Genomic DNA, 12503 nt, shown 5'->3' with positions numbered 1-12503 from the left:
CATCTTCAGAATGACCGGTGCCTCACTGTCCGCCGCACAAAGCAGAGCCGCGCTGCACAGCCCCGACACAGAGCAGCGCCTACAGTGAGTATCTGGGCCCTCCTCTGTACCACTCGCAGCATCACCGTACTCCAGTACCGCCCTTGCCGCTGCTCCCTTCCTCCCCGATATAACACAACCCCTGGATTATAAAACGGACCCCATAATATTTTTATTTACCTTTTTTTTCTGCAAATTTGGGGTGCGTCTTATAAAACGAAAAATAAGGTAATTTGGTTTGTTTTTCGAATAGTACGATTAATCTGAAACCCAAATATATAACTATTCGCCCATCACTATTAATTAATTGTGTAGGTCACTTCTGTTGATTGCACCCTTCATATTAATAGTGACTGGAGGGTCTCTGAATGAGGTCTTTGGTGGGAGATACAATAGAGGAAGACCCTCTTCTTATCTGATTCCAGGGATGAGTCCGCGGTGTCTGGACCTTATAACCTCTCATCTCTGTTCTATTGATTTCGATGTTCTGTATCATTATTTCCCGGCTATAATGTCTGTGTTGTGTCGCTCGGCGCTGTTTGCAGGGTCTTTTCTCTTTGAGGCCCCATGCGAGCCTGACCTTTTATCTCTTAGACGTGTCTTACTTCAGTTTTTTCTATGCACTCCTCCAGATCTGCTTGTTCCAGTGTATTGAGTGGAATTTGCTTTGTTGCAAATCTGCTGGGCAAGAAGATGTTGTAGGAAGATGGAATTTGGCCTTCAGTATAATTGCTTCCCTCTCCCTATTGTGCACGATGGACCATGAATTGCTTTAAGCCTGGGGGGGGATTGCCCCTAAATAGAACTGAACCATATACTATTTTCCTGCGCGTTTTACAAGGATCTGAATACCTTTAATGCACTTGTTGATTGCATATATATAACCAGATATTTATGTGTTATTCAATTTATTGTCATGCTCACAGCAGCACAAAGTATTTCAGAAGTCAAATAGGCAAATAACAGGCGTAACTTAAAATCCCTTGGCCCCAATTCACAATCTGTAGCACTCCATGTGTCATTTATAAGGAGGTTGTTTGAGTGAGTGCCACCAATAAAAGAAATCTGTCAGCAGGTTTTTGCTATGTAAGCTGAACACAGCATGCTGCAAGGGTTAACACAGAAAATTCAGGGATACCTGTCTTGTCAAGGTCCAATTTGTTGTTTATTTGCTATGTTTGTTTAAGCAGCAGGACCGTTATCATTGCACGGACTACAATATCACATGTACACTAGTCCAAAACGCCCCCTCTTCTGATTGGCCCCTCACTGTCAATGTGCAATCTCTATAGAAATCCTGGTGAGGGCGGGGACAGCTCTCTCAGCTTTGCTACATGGCTAAAGCTAAAAATTCTGATTGTGTCAGAATGGTTGCACCCAGTAATCTAAGTGATACATAGTTGGATTCAGGATCTCTTTGTCTACATCGTGCTGCTCTCAGAGCAAAAACCTTCTGATAGATTCCCTATAAGTTATTAGTTTTAATTTCAAGGAAATCAATGATGGCTGCTTGTGACAGGAAGAGTGCTATAATATAACAAAAGACAGAGACACAAGTGGGAGGTGTAGCATTGGCATTCCTGCACCGCCTCCTCCCTGCATGGACGCTCAGTCACTCACTTACTCTGCACGGCTTCCCTGCGGTCCTCCACGTGGGTGTTTTCTGTTTCTCTTTCCCGGGACCTGTGCACAGGAGTGCTCCGAGGGCGTGCATGTGCACCACTGTCCTTCTCTTAAAGATCATCATTCCCTGGAAGTGCCTCTCAGCCTATCGCTGAGAAGCACTGGGTACTTTAGGTACTCTCCCACTAGGGGAGGTGCCTTATCAATGTGATTAGTTGGTGGTTTGTTCCCTAGCCAGCTAGTTGTCAGGTCCCCCTGTGCTTCCCGTTACAGTGTACAGTGTCCTTGGCTGTTGCCCTGTGCCTCAGGTACTCCGGTGGTCCCAGCTTTACTAGTTACTCTGCCTGTTCGTCCTGGCCATGCTTTCTGCCTCAGCCGTCTTGGTGGTACCTGTCTACACTAGAGACTCTGTCTGTTTGCACTAGTGTCCATCCTTGCCCTGGGGGTCAGCTACCATAGTCCTGGTCTCTGCCCTGTTAGTGGCACCTGGTGTTCACCTCGCGATGGGCACTTAGTCAAGTCCCTCACACTAAAGGATAAGCCCGGGGTCGGCCTGTAGTCCAGTGGGTCCACTCCTATTCGCCGCTTTACCATCTCCAGCAAAGAGCCTTTCAGGAGGCCACAGACTGTATTGCATAGTGAGAAGAGTACAGTTTTTCAGCAGCACAGATGATTTCAGGAGAAAGGACCTGTCTATTTATGTGCCGCATGTCCCAGACTAGGAGTCTACATGTAACAAGAGAAATAGCTACTAGTTGTCACGATTCCTTTGTGCAGAGCATCTTGCACACTAGGAGATGCTCTGCTGTGTTTTCCTGGACTACTGAGCTGGCAGTGTCACGATTCCTCTGTGCAGAGCATCTTGCACACTAGGAGATGCTCTGCTGTGTTTTCCTGGACTACTGAGCTGGCAGTGTCACGATTCCTCTGTGCAGAGCATTTTGCACTAGGAGATGCTCTGCTGTGTTTTCCTGCACTACTGAGCTGGCAGTGTCACGATTCCTCTGTGCAGAGCATTTTGCACTAGGAGATGCTCTGCTGTGTTTTCCTGGACTACTGAGCTGGCAGTGTCACGATTCCTCTGTGCAGAGCATTTTGCACTAGGAGATGCTCTGCTGTGTTTTCCTGCACTACTGAGCTGGCAGCTTAATAGACGGCTCAGGTTTTCCACCTTCCTGGTAATTGCTCTGATTCTTTACTGAGCATGCTCTGTCTGAACTTTGCCAGTTGTACATTCTGGTTCTGCAGTTGTGCTGTTGGCCTGTCTTGCTGCTAGTGGTCTGATCTTTGTGTCTTGACCCCGGACTGTTGTTTGACTCCTCTCTGCCCGCTCCCTGTTCCTGTTGTGACCTCCTGGCTTTTACCTCTGACCGTTTCCTGACCACGTCTCAGTTTACTCCCTGAATCTATTACGTACCTTCCTTGAATTCTGACCCTTGCATTGTGACCTCACTACGCCTCTGTTTTTTCCCTGAATCTATATGTCCTCCTGTTATCAGACCCCTGATCATGACGTGATTACGCCTCTGTTTACTCCTTGTGATCATACGTGTCCTGTTATCAGACCCCAGCTTTCCTGACTACTCTTCTGTCTATATCCGTAAATAGTGACTTGCATCACACTAGTAAAATGTCCCACATGAGTTGAAGAAGGAGCAGAATATCACAGCAGTACAGAGGATTTCAGGAGAGACGTCTGCAGACCTTGTGGGGATCTGTTGCTCCTACTATGCTATAGTTGGCTCCCAGAGTGGTAGCCTGCAGTGTAAATCATGGTGTCTTTATTTAACCAGCAGGTGGAGTTGCCCTTTAATTTTGGCAAATAAACAGTGAAACATTTTTCATGCACTCTTTACTCCAAAGGAACTAAAACCTGCAGATAAACATAAAACCCGGCACCATGTGGATCTCAGTATAGTCAGTGCTTCAGTTATCGAGCACAGACAGGGACCGGCGGCCGGGGCTGTAATGCATTTTGTTAAAGCTCCTCTTCTCCCTGTTCTGATTTATGCAAATCCCCTCGCACTCTGCAGAATTACAGATTTAAAAATAAATTGGCGGCTTCCTGGCTAAACCTTCTCCAGAAATATATATATTGTCGAGTTTATATATTTATTCTTTACTATGGCATGAAATCGTCGGCGGCGACTGCGCAGGATACGAATTTACAGGAGGATTTTAATCTCGGTTCTGTGAGTCGCCGGCCAGAAACTTTAATCCTATGAGCTTTGTCATGCTGTCATTGACTATAACTCCATGTAGATGGAGCCCGGACACAAATATAGAAAACCGCAAGATTATGAAAGACAATGTAAGATGGCGGCTGATTTAAAGGGGGAGAGTCATGAAGTCAGGGCAGTTATAGAATAGGTTTATCTGGATAACGGCATCGTGTCTGGCCATTAAATTATCCTTCAAAGTGCCAAAAAGGATTAAGCTCCGCCTCCTTGACTATTTGGAGTGAAGACTCCTCCCATTTCTTTAAGGAGTATGTCATGTGAAATCTTGAGCACTATGAATTGTGGCGAGAAGCAACATTTAATTCAAATAATCAAGAAGAAACCTATTAAAAAGTGGAGGAATGAAAAATAATACAGCAGTAACGTGATGCTGCAGTGGGGCTGAAGAGGAAGCCACAAGCTCAGCAGGAGACACATGGGACATTTTTTTTTTCTTAAGAAGTTGGCAACCCCTGAAGAAGGTGTCATGTCATGCGTGCTGGGTATGACAAGTGTGGCGGGGGGCATTCTGACCTACGTGCTAAGGGGACACCAGGGACACTAACAATGGAGGGCCTTGGAACTAGTGAGAGGGGATGGTGGGACACCTCGTATCCTCACCTGCAGCTGTCCCTCCTCTCCTAGCCAGTCCCTATACTGTCTCCACAACTGTCGCCGAGCAGCAACCTGAGACCCTGAGAAGACCCTATAGATGCCCTGGCTAATGAAAGGCAGGTGAGGTACACTAGACAGCATCGCTGCAACAACAAGACACAAGGTAAGGTAAGACAAACAGGGGGGAAAAGCAACAAAAGTATAAAGCTTGAGAGCAAAAAAAATTTCATAGCAGAACCTTTCTTCAAGGTGGCCAGAGAACAAATGAGTTTGTATCTTCAGCCAGGAATGCTGGGAAGACACCTCTATTTAAACCTGAAGGGGCATGGCTACAAAGAAGCTGCAGCTGAAACTTTCATCTAAGGACTGCTGGACCAAAAAACTGACATTAACTCCTGAAGTACTGAAAGAAAAGAAACCACGTTTAAATGAAGAATCCCAGATGGAAATGAGGGATCCCAACCCTGATTTCGTCACTAGTCTCTAAATATAGAGAAACGACCGTGACACGTGAACTGTGCTGTAGGAAAATGTTTAGAAGAGTCCCAGATCGTCAACCTTAGGGGTACTTTACACGTTGCAACATCGCTAGCATCGGCTAGCGATGCCGAGCGTGATAGTACCCGCCCCGTCGCACATGCGATATGTGGTGATTGCTGCCGTAGCGAACATTATCGCTACGGCAGCGCCACACGCACTTACCTGCTCGTCGACGTTGCTGTGACTGCCGAACAATCCCTCCTTCAAGGGGGAGGTGCGTTTGGCGTCACTGTGACGTCACTAATTGGCCGCCCAATAGAAGCGGAGGGGCGGAGATGAGCGGGACATAACATTCCGCCCACCGTCTTCCTTCCGCATTGCCGTCGGGACACAGGTAAGGAGATGTTTGTCGCTCCTGCGGGTTTACACAGCGATGTGTGCTGCCGGAGGAGCGTCAAACAACATCGTACCTGCGGTCGACCCAACATTATGAAAATGAACGACGCTACACAGATCACCGATTTTCGACTCTTTTGCGATGGTTTATCGGCGCATCTAGGATTTACACGTTGCAATGTCGTTACCGGCGCCGGATGTGCATCACTAACGACGTGACCCCGACGATATTTCGGAAGCGATGTCGCAACGTGTAAAGCCCCCCTTAGAATTGTGTAATTGTTTAATGTGGTCCTAGCCAAAGGTCATCATCAGCCGTCCGGATGCAACAGACCACAGGATGAGACACAAAAGTAACAATCCCAAGGACAGAGTCAGATCAGAGACAATCAGGAGCAAGATCAGAAACATCAGGAATGAAAGCTAAGAAAGAGGATAAACCTTCATAAAGAGGTGTGACATTGGAGGCTTTGATAGATCCAGATTAGGGGCACATCCACTTGCCTTGCAGCTTTGGGCAGAAGCTGGAGCCATCCACTGGTTCTTGGCCTTAAAACTGGGGAAAGTGAATAACATGGAGATTGTAAGTCACATGTGCTGATGACCAAGAACATCATGGCCTTTTAGAACATTGTACCCTTACAGATTATCATGGTCTTGAGGAACATTATATGGTCTTGGGGAGCATTTCAGTCTTGAAGAACATCTTGTTCTTGGTAAACAGAGAAGTCATGAGCAATGGCGTAACTAGAGTCCGATGGACCCTGGTGAAAAGTGTGGTTCTGGGACCCAACCCTCACATCTTAGTCAGATTCATGGCCCTTGTATTGCTTTAAATATTGTAAAAACATACAAGCCCCCCCCCATTCATTATGTAATAATGTCCCTTATCCTGTCCTAATGTCATCCATTCTGGGTTACTTCCAGGGAAATATATCCGCCATTCTAGTATATTTGTCCCCATCCTGGTTATTATGTTCCCCATCCTGGTATATATATCTCCCATTCTAGGCCCCATCTTGGTATATATGTCCCCATCCTGGTTTATATATTTTCCATCCTAGGCCCCATCCTAGTAAATATGTTCCACATCCTGTTATATATATCTCCCTCCTAGGCCCCATCCTAGTAAATATGTTCCCCATTCTGACACATATATATATATATATATATATATATATATATATATATATATATATATATATATATATATATATGTCAGAATGGGGAACATATTTACTAGGATGGGGCCTAGGAGGGAGATATATATCTCCCATCCTGGTATATATGTCTTCCATCCTGGTATATATGTCCTTATCCTGGTATATGTGTTTTCCATCCTGAAAAATATGTTCACCTTCCTGGTATAAATGTGCCCATCCTGGTATATATGGTCTCCATCCAGGTATACACTCTCCCCCATCTCAGTATATATGACCTTCATCCTGGGCCCATCCTTGTATAAATGTCCTCATCCTGGGCTCATACTGGTATACATGGCCTCATCCTTGACCCATCCTGGTATATGTAATCCCCATCCTGTAATATATGGTCCACATCCTGGGCCCATCTTGGTATATATGTCCTTATCCTGGGCCCCTTCCTGGTATATACAGTCCTCATTCTATCTCTAATGCAGATGAAAAAAACAATTAACTCACCTCCCATGCCGTGAGGAGTCCTCTCTAACCAGGGCGCAGTGTACTCCACTGTCATGCGCCTCCAGTGATATGCACACCAATTTCAGCTGCCAGCCACTCTTTGGCTGGCAGCATGTATTGTAGCACAGAGACCCGACAGGTCTCTGTGCTGCAATACATTTCAGCTGGATGTGTGTCCTTGAACGTACAGCCAGCTGAAGCAGGCACTGGGGTCAGGGGGCCCCTTGTAACTCCGGGCCCAATTCCAACTTCTGCAATCACGATCATTACAACCTTGGTCATGAGGAACATCTTGACCTTTTGGAAAATTGAAGCCACAAAGAAAATAAACATAATAATCGAAAAGAAAATTTGTGGACCAGCAGAACCTTGTAGTCTTGTGAAACATCGTAGTTTTGAGGAACGTCATGGCATTGAAGAACATTGTGGTCTAGAGGAGTATCATCATGGTGAAAACATCATTTTCTTGGAGAACATTGAAGTTAAGAAGAACATTGTAGTCTTGAGGAACCTTATTGTCTTGTAGGATATCGTAGCCTTGAGGAACATAGTGGTCGAGGAAGCATTGTAGTTGTAAAAAATATTATTGTCTTGAAGAACAGTGAATCAAGTTTTGAGGAACATTGTTCTCTAGCAAACACCATTCTTTTTTAACCTCATGGTCTTGAGGAACATTATGGTCTTGAAAAAAATTATAGTTTTGAAATCTTGGCAAATGATAGAATTTTATTCAAGGCCATCAAGCTTTTTATCATTATTTCCTTTCAAATGACGACCACTGAATTGACCTGTAGACAAACTAATTGGAGGCCAGCGTCATTGTGACAGCCAGCAGCCAGCACAGAGTCATAAATATTCCCTATTACAGTCAGCAGATGTTGGAGGACCGAGCCGACACCAACTAATTCATGTTTTCTCATGACCTGATGTAAATCTATTCTAAGTCCAGCATCGGCAGATTTTTACACATATATTAGCTTAACGAACCCTCAGGAGCCTGTACGCATCACTTGGCCGAGTACCAGTTGGATTATTAGATCTTCCCATTAAAGTGGAACTTTGTACTAAACAAACAAGAGAAATGCTGATATAAAGCTCGGGAGGTATACAGCGGTCACCACCCAAATGTATCACTGAGTGCAAAAAAACATGGAAAAAAATGAAGTTTGGTTGAAATCTTTCATGCTAACAATTATTAGAATCATTATTTAAATTCTCTGACCTTCAATGATTATTGTCCGGATAGTAAAAAATATCTATTTATCTAATATAAATGTAGCGCCCCCTAAACTCATCAGGGCACTACAAGGTACTGCATCTTGTCAAAGATAAGAACAAAAGAGAGCCACATAAGTATTAGCAACAACTCAAAACTGATAATACCCAAAGAGATAAGGCTACTTTACACACTGCGATATCGGTCCCGATATCGCTAGTGTGGGTACCCGCCCCCATCTGTTGCGCGACACGGGCAAATCGCTGCCCGTGTCGCACAACAGCCGTCACACATACATACCTGTCCGGCGACGTCGCTGTGACGGGCGAACCGCCTCCTTTCTAAGGGGGCGGTCCGTGCGGCGTCACAGCGACGTCACTGAACCGCCGCCCAATAGCAGCGGAGGGGCGGAGCTGAGCGGGACGTAACATCCCGCCCACCTCCTTCCTTCCTCATAGCGGCCGGGAGGTAGGTAAGGGGAGCTTCCTCGTTCCTGCGGCGTGCCCACGCAGCGATGTGTGCTGCCGCAGGAACGAGGAACAACCTCGTTACTGCTGCAGTAACGAGATTTGAGAATGGACCCCCATGTCACCGATGAGCGATTTTGCACGTTTTTGCAACGATGCAAAATCGCTTATCGGTGTCACACGCAACGGCATCGCTAATGCGGCCGGATGTGCGTCACGAATTCCGTGACCCCAACGACTCCGCATTAGCGATGTCGCAGCGTGTAAAGCCCGCTATAGAGTCTTTAAATTTGCCAGATATGAAAGACACTCAAACAAGCCATAATTATAAATGTATAAAACATTTTATTTACATAATGCTGTGGATGTGTCAATAAGTAAATCAAGGTGATATAGAGAAAGGACCAAAGGGAATGGGTGCTGAAAGGGAGAAAACCCCACGTGTCCCGGATGAAATTAAGAGAGAAAATCTCCCAGGGATCCATAAACCCCCTCCCAGGGTAATAAGTAACCACACAGAGGATGACAGCCCAGGGATATAGTAAGGCCTGATAAGTAAGTAAACCTAAATAAGCCCAAGGGCGCTGCACCTACCAGGGTGATGGATCACAGAAAGCCGGGGTAGCACGTGGGGACCGACGTCCCAACACGTGATTCGCAGATATACTTCGTCGGGGGACAGGTAAAAATATAGTGAAGAGTATGGACCTTATAAAGGGCACCAAGCCCCATTACAACGCCCCCTCATCATTACGTACCGGTGGGTGGCACGCCAGGCCGCGCCGCGGTGAAGCGTCAGCAGCGGAGGCCGGATGGAAGAAAACTTCCTGTGACGTCACAAACACTTCCGGTCTCCGCTGCCAAGGACGCCACCGCGGTCGCGCCATAGGGCGGACACCTAAGCCGACGCATGACGCGGCCAAGAGGTGGGTACCCCCACTATGCACGACGCATGGCCAGAGGAGGCACACCTCCAATCAGCGCGTCACACAACAGGGGGCGGACGCCTCCAACAAGCGCGTCACAAGGCCAAGAGGTAAATGCCTCAAAAATAGCGCATCAGATGGCCAATCTCGAGCCGGAGGGGGGCTACTTCCCCCCCACCAAGGGTAAGTGACAGTGGTCCCGCAAAATCACGAGAGCCTATCACAAACCATCAGGGGCACTATTCAGACCTGGATGTCAAAGACCAATTTTCTCCCTTTCAGCACCTATTCCCTTTGGTCCTTTCTCTATATCACCTTGATTTACTTATTGACACATCCACAGCATTATGTAAATAAAATGTTTTATACATTTATAATTATGGCTTGTTTGAGTGTCTTTCATATCTGGCAAATATAAAGACTCTATCTCTTTGGGTATTATCCTGTCAAAGATGTAGGGCCTACCCCAGGGACCTGGAAGACCAGTGCCGGTAACATCAAAACACATAAACATCCCCAGTTTCCCTCTCCCAATCATGGGTGACTGACTAGTTTGGGACCCAATGGATGGCCACCCAGGGGTGGAGCTGATCTGGTCCACTAGACGACAACCGGGAGGGAGGAGTGAGATAGTGGTTCAGTCTGTAGTGACAGTGGTAGGAGACGGACGTGTCTTCAGACGGGGTCATGTAGCAGTGACCTAGCTGGTGAAGGAGAGAGCTTGCCAGGGAGAGTACGACGAGGTACCCATGGAACCATAGCAGCGACGGGGCACAGGGCCCTAGGTCAGGCGAACGCTTCAGGCTACCTGACAAATACCTGCACAGTGAGGGGACCATCCAGGACCTCACTGACCCAAAAATCCGGGAGCACCAGCAGTAATGAGAGAACCAGGGACCGGGACAGACCACCGACCCTACAGGGTTCACACTGCCCGCCGTACGGAACAGAGACAAAAACATCAAACAGAAGGGGACCCCCAGACGCTATAGGCCACAAGATTCCACCAACCAGTGACTGGTGCAGGGGAAAGAAGCCACCAGGTTACCACAGGCACTGGGACAAAAGGGATCAGGGGTCGAAACCAGCTGTCCTCAGTGAACCAGCATTACCACCACTGTGAGTAAACACCAGTTGCACTGCATCCACATCGTGTGGTCTCCCTTCATCCACCCCCTGGGGCCCCAGCCCTACTTGTGGAGGGCCTAACATCCAGGCTGCCATTAACATCAGCCCCAGACGGTGAGAAACTGTGCAGTGACGGTTCCATCACCATAACCGCAACTCGCAAGAGGCGTCATGGCATCAACTCTCTAATATCCCCTGTATATAACCCCTTTTTAAAGCGACCCCCAGGGTCACGGAAATGGGCATCGGCCAGTACACACCCGTGACAATGCATCCCCGTACATATACGACCCGGGACCGAGTACCCCATAGTCCTGGGGCTGCACATAATCACTCCATATATCTTCTGGGGTGGCTGCAGGCTGCTATTATTAGGCTGGGAAGGACCAAATAACCATGCCCCTTGCAACCCTAATAATATCAGCACCCAATCGTCTGGGGCGCGATACACGCAACGACATCGCTAACGAGATGTCGTTGGGGTCACGGAACTTGTGACGCACATTCGGCCTCATTAGCGATGTTGATGCGTGTGAAACGCACGAACGACCGTTAACGATCAAAATTACTCACCTAATCGTTGATCGTTGATACATCGTTCTAATCCCAAATATCATTGCTGTTGCAGGACGCAGGTTGTTTGTCGTTCCTGAGGCAGCACACATCGCTATGTGTGACACCGCAGGAATGACGAGAGACACCGCACCTGCGTCCTCCGGCAACGAGGTGGGCGTGTCTTACCTTCGGCTGCTCTCCGCCCCTCCGTTTCTATTGGAAGGCTGCCGTGTGACATCGCTGTGACGCCGCACGAACCGCCCTCTTAGAAAGGAGGCGCCGTTGCTAGGCAGGTAAGTATGTGTGACGGGGACTAACAATATTGTGCGCCACAGGCAGCGATTTGCCCGTGACGCACAAACGACATGGGCGGGTGCTTTCATCAGCGATATCGCTGCGTGTAAAGCCCCCTTAACTTGGTAAGTTTTTTCGAGCAAGGCCTTGTCGTATTGGGCCCAATGTGGAAACACGGAGCGTGACCTACCCGACCACACGTGATCTCCAGCAGTAAGTTGGAAGAGCAAGGTCTAACTAAACAAAATGTATTAGAACTACTCCATAAAAAGGGGACAATGCCCAGACCCTTGGAAAAGAGTTAGCAAATTTCCTAGGTGCCCCACTTGGTGTCTGCCTGCCACCCACTTTTATATGTGGGGTCCATCAGGTCCTGTGCGTGGGAGGAGGACACGGTTCTGGAATTTGTTATGGGCCTCGCTATTTTCTATATTCATATGCTGGGTCTTCTGGCATTGGAATGAGAGGCCAGTGACCACCGCACCATATGCTAATCACTGCAGCAGTGCCCGGTTGGAGAGACGTCGGCTATTCCAGCACTCGGAGCTTGCAGAAGGAATTGATTGTGTGCGCTCGCCTGCTCTGTGATGTAATGAACCCGCCGGAGGCTTTACCTGAGGGCTGCTCTGAGGGAGAAAATAATTCCTCATCTGCAGAGTAAACATTTTATGGGTACGAGAGAATAATCCTCTCAGTAGGACACATCCGTGCATCATCCATATTATCACTGCCGCTAACACAGCGCACCACGACTTCGGCTCAGACCTCACCGACCCAAGGGGGAGAGACCTTAACCTGTAAACTTAAAGCCGCGTAGATAATAAGATGCAGGCGCTTCACCTTCTGTAAAAAAAAACAAAACCTCCATAATTATGTCATACAAG

The 12503-nt window shown here is 47.4% G+C and overlaps 1 long non-coding RNA gene across 1 annotated transcript in view; it reads left to right on the top strand.

Moving 5' to 3' along the window:
- Window positions 1-12503, top strand: part of LOC142249146 (uncharacterized) — a 130231-nt gene that overhangs the window by 49738 nt on the left and 67990 nt on the right. The window lies entirely within an intron of this gene.

This window comes from Anomaloglossus baeobatrachus, chromosome 8 (genome assembly GCF_048569485.1).
Source record: "Anomaloglossus baeobatrachus isolate aAnoBae1 chromosome 8, aAnoBae1.hap1, whole genome shotgun sequence".
NCBI lineage: Eukaryota > Metazoa > Chordata > Amphibia > Anura > Aromobatidae > Anomaloglossus > Anomaloglossus baeobatrachus.
The sequence above is the reverse complement of the archived record's forward strand: the minus strand, read 5'-3'. Positions and strand labels throughout refer to the sequence as shown.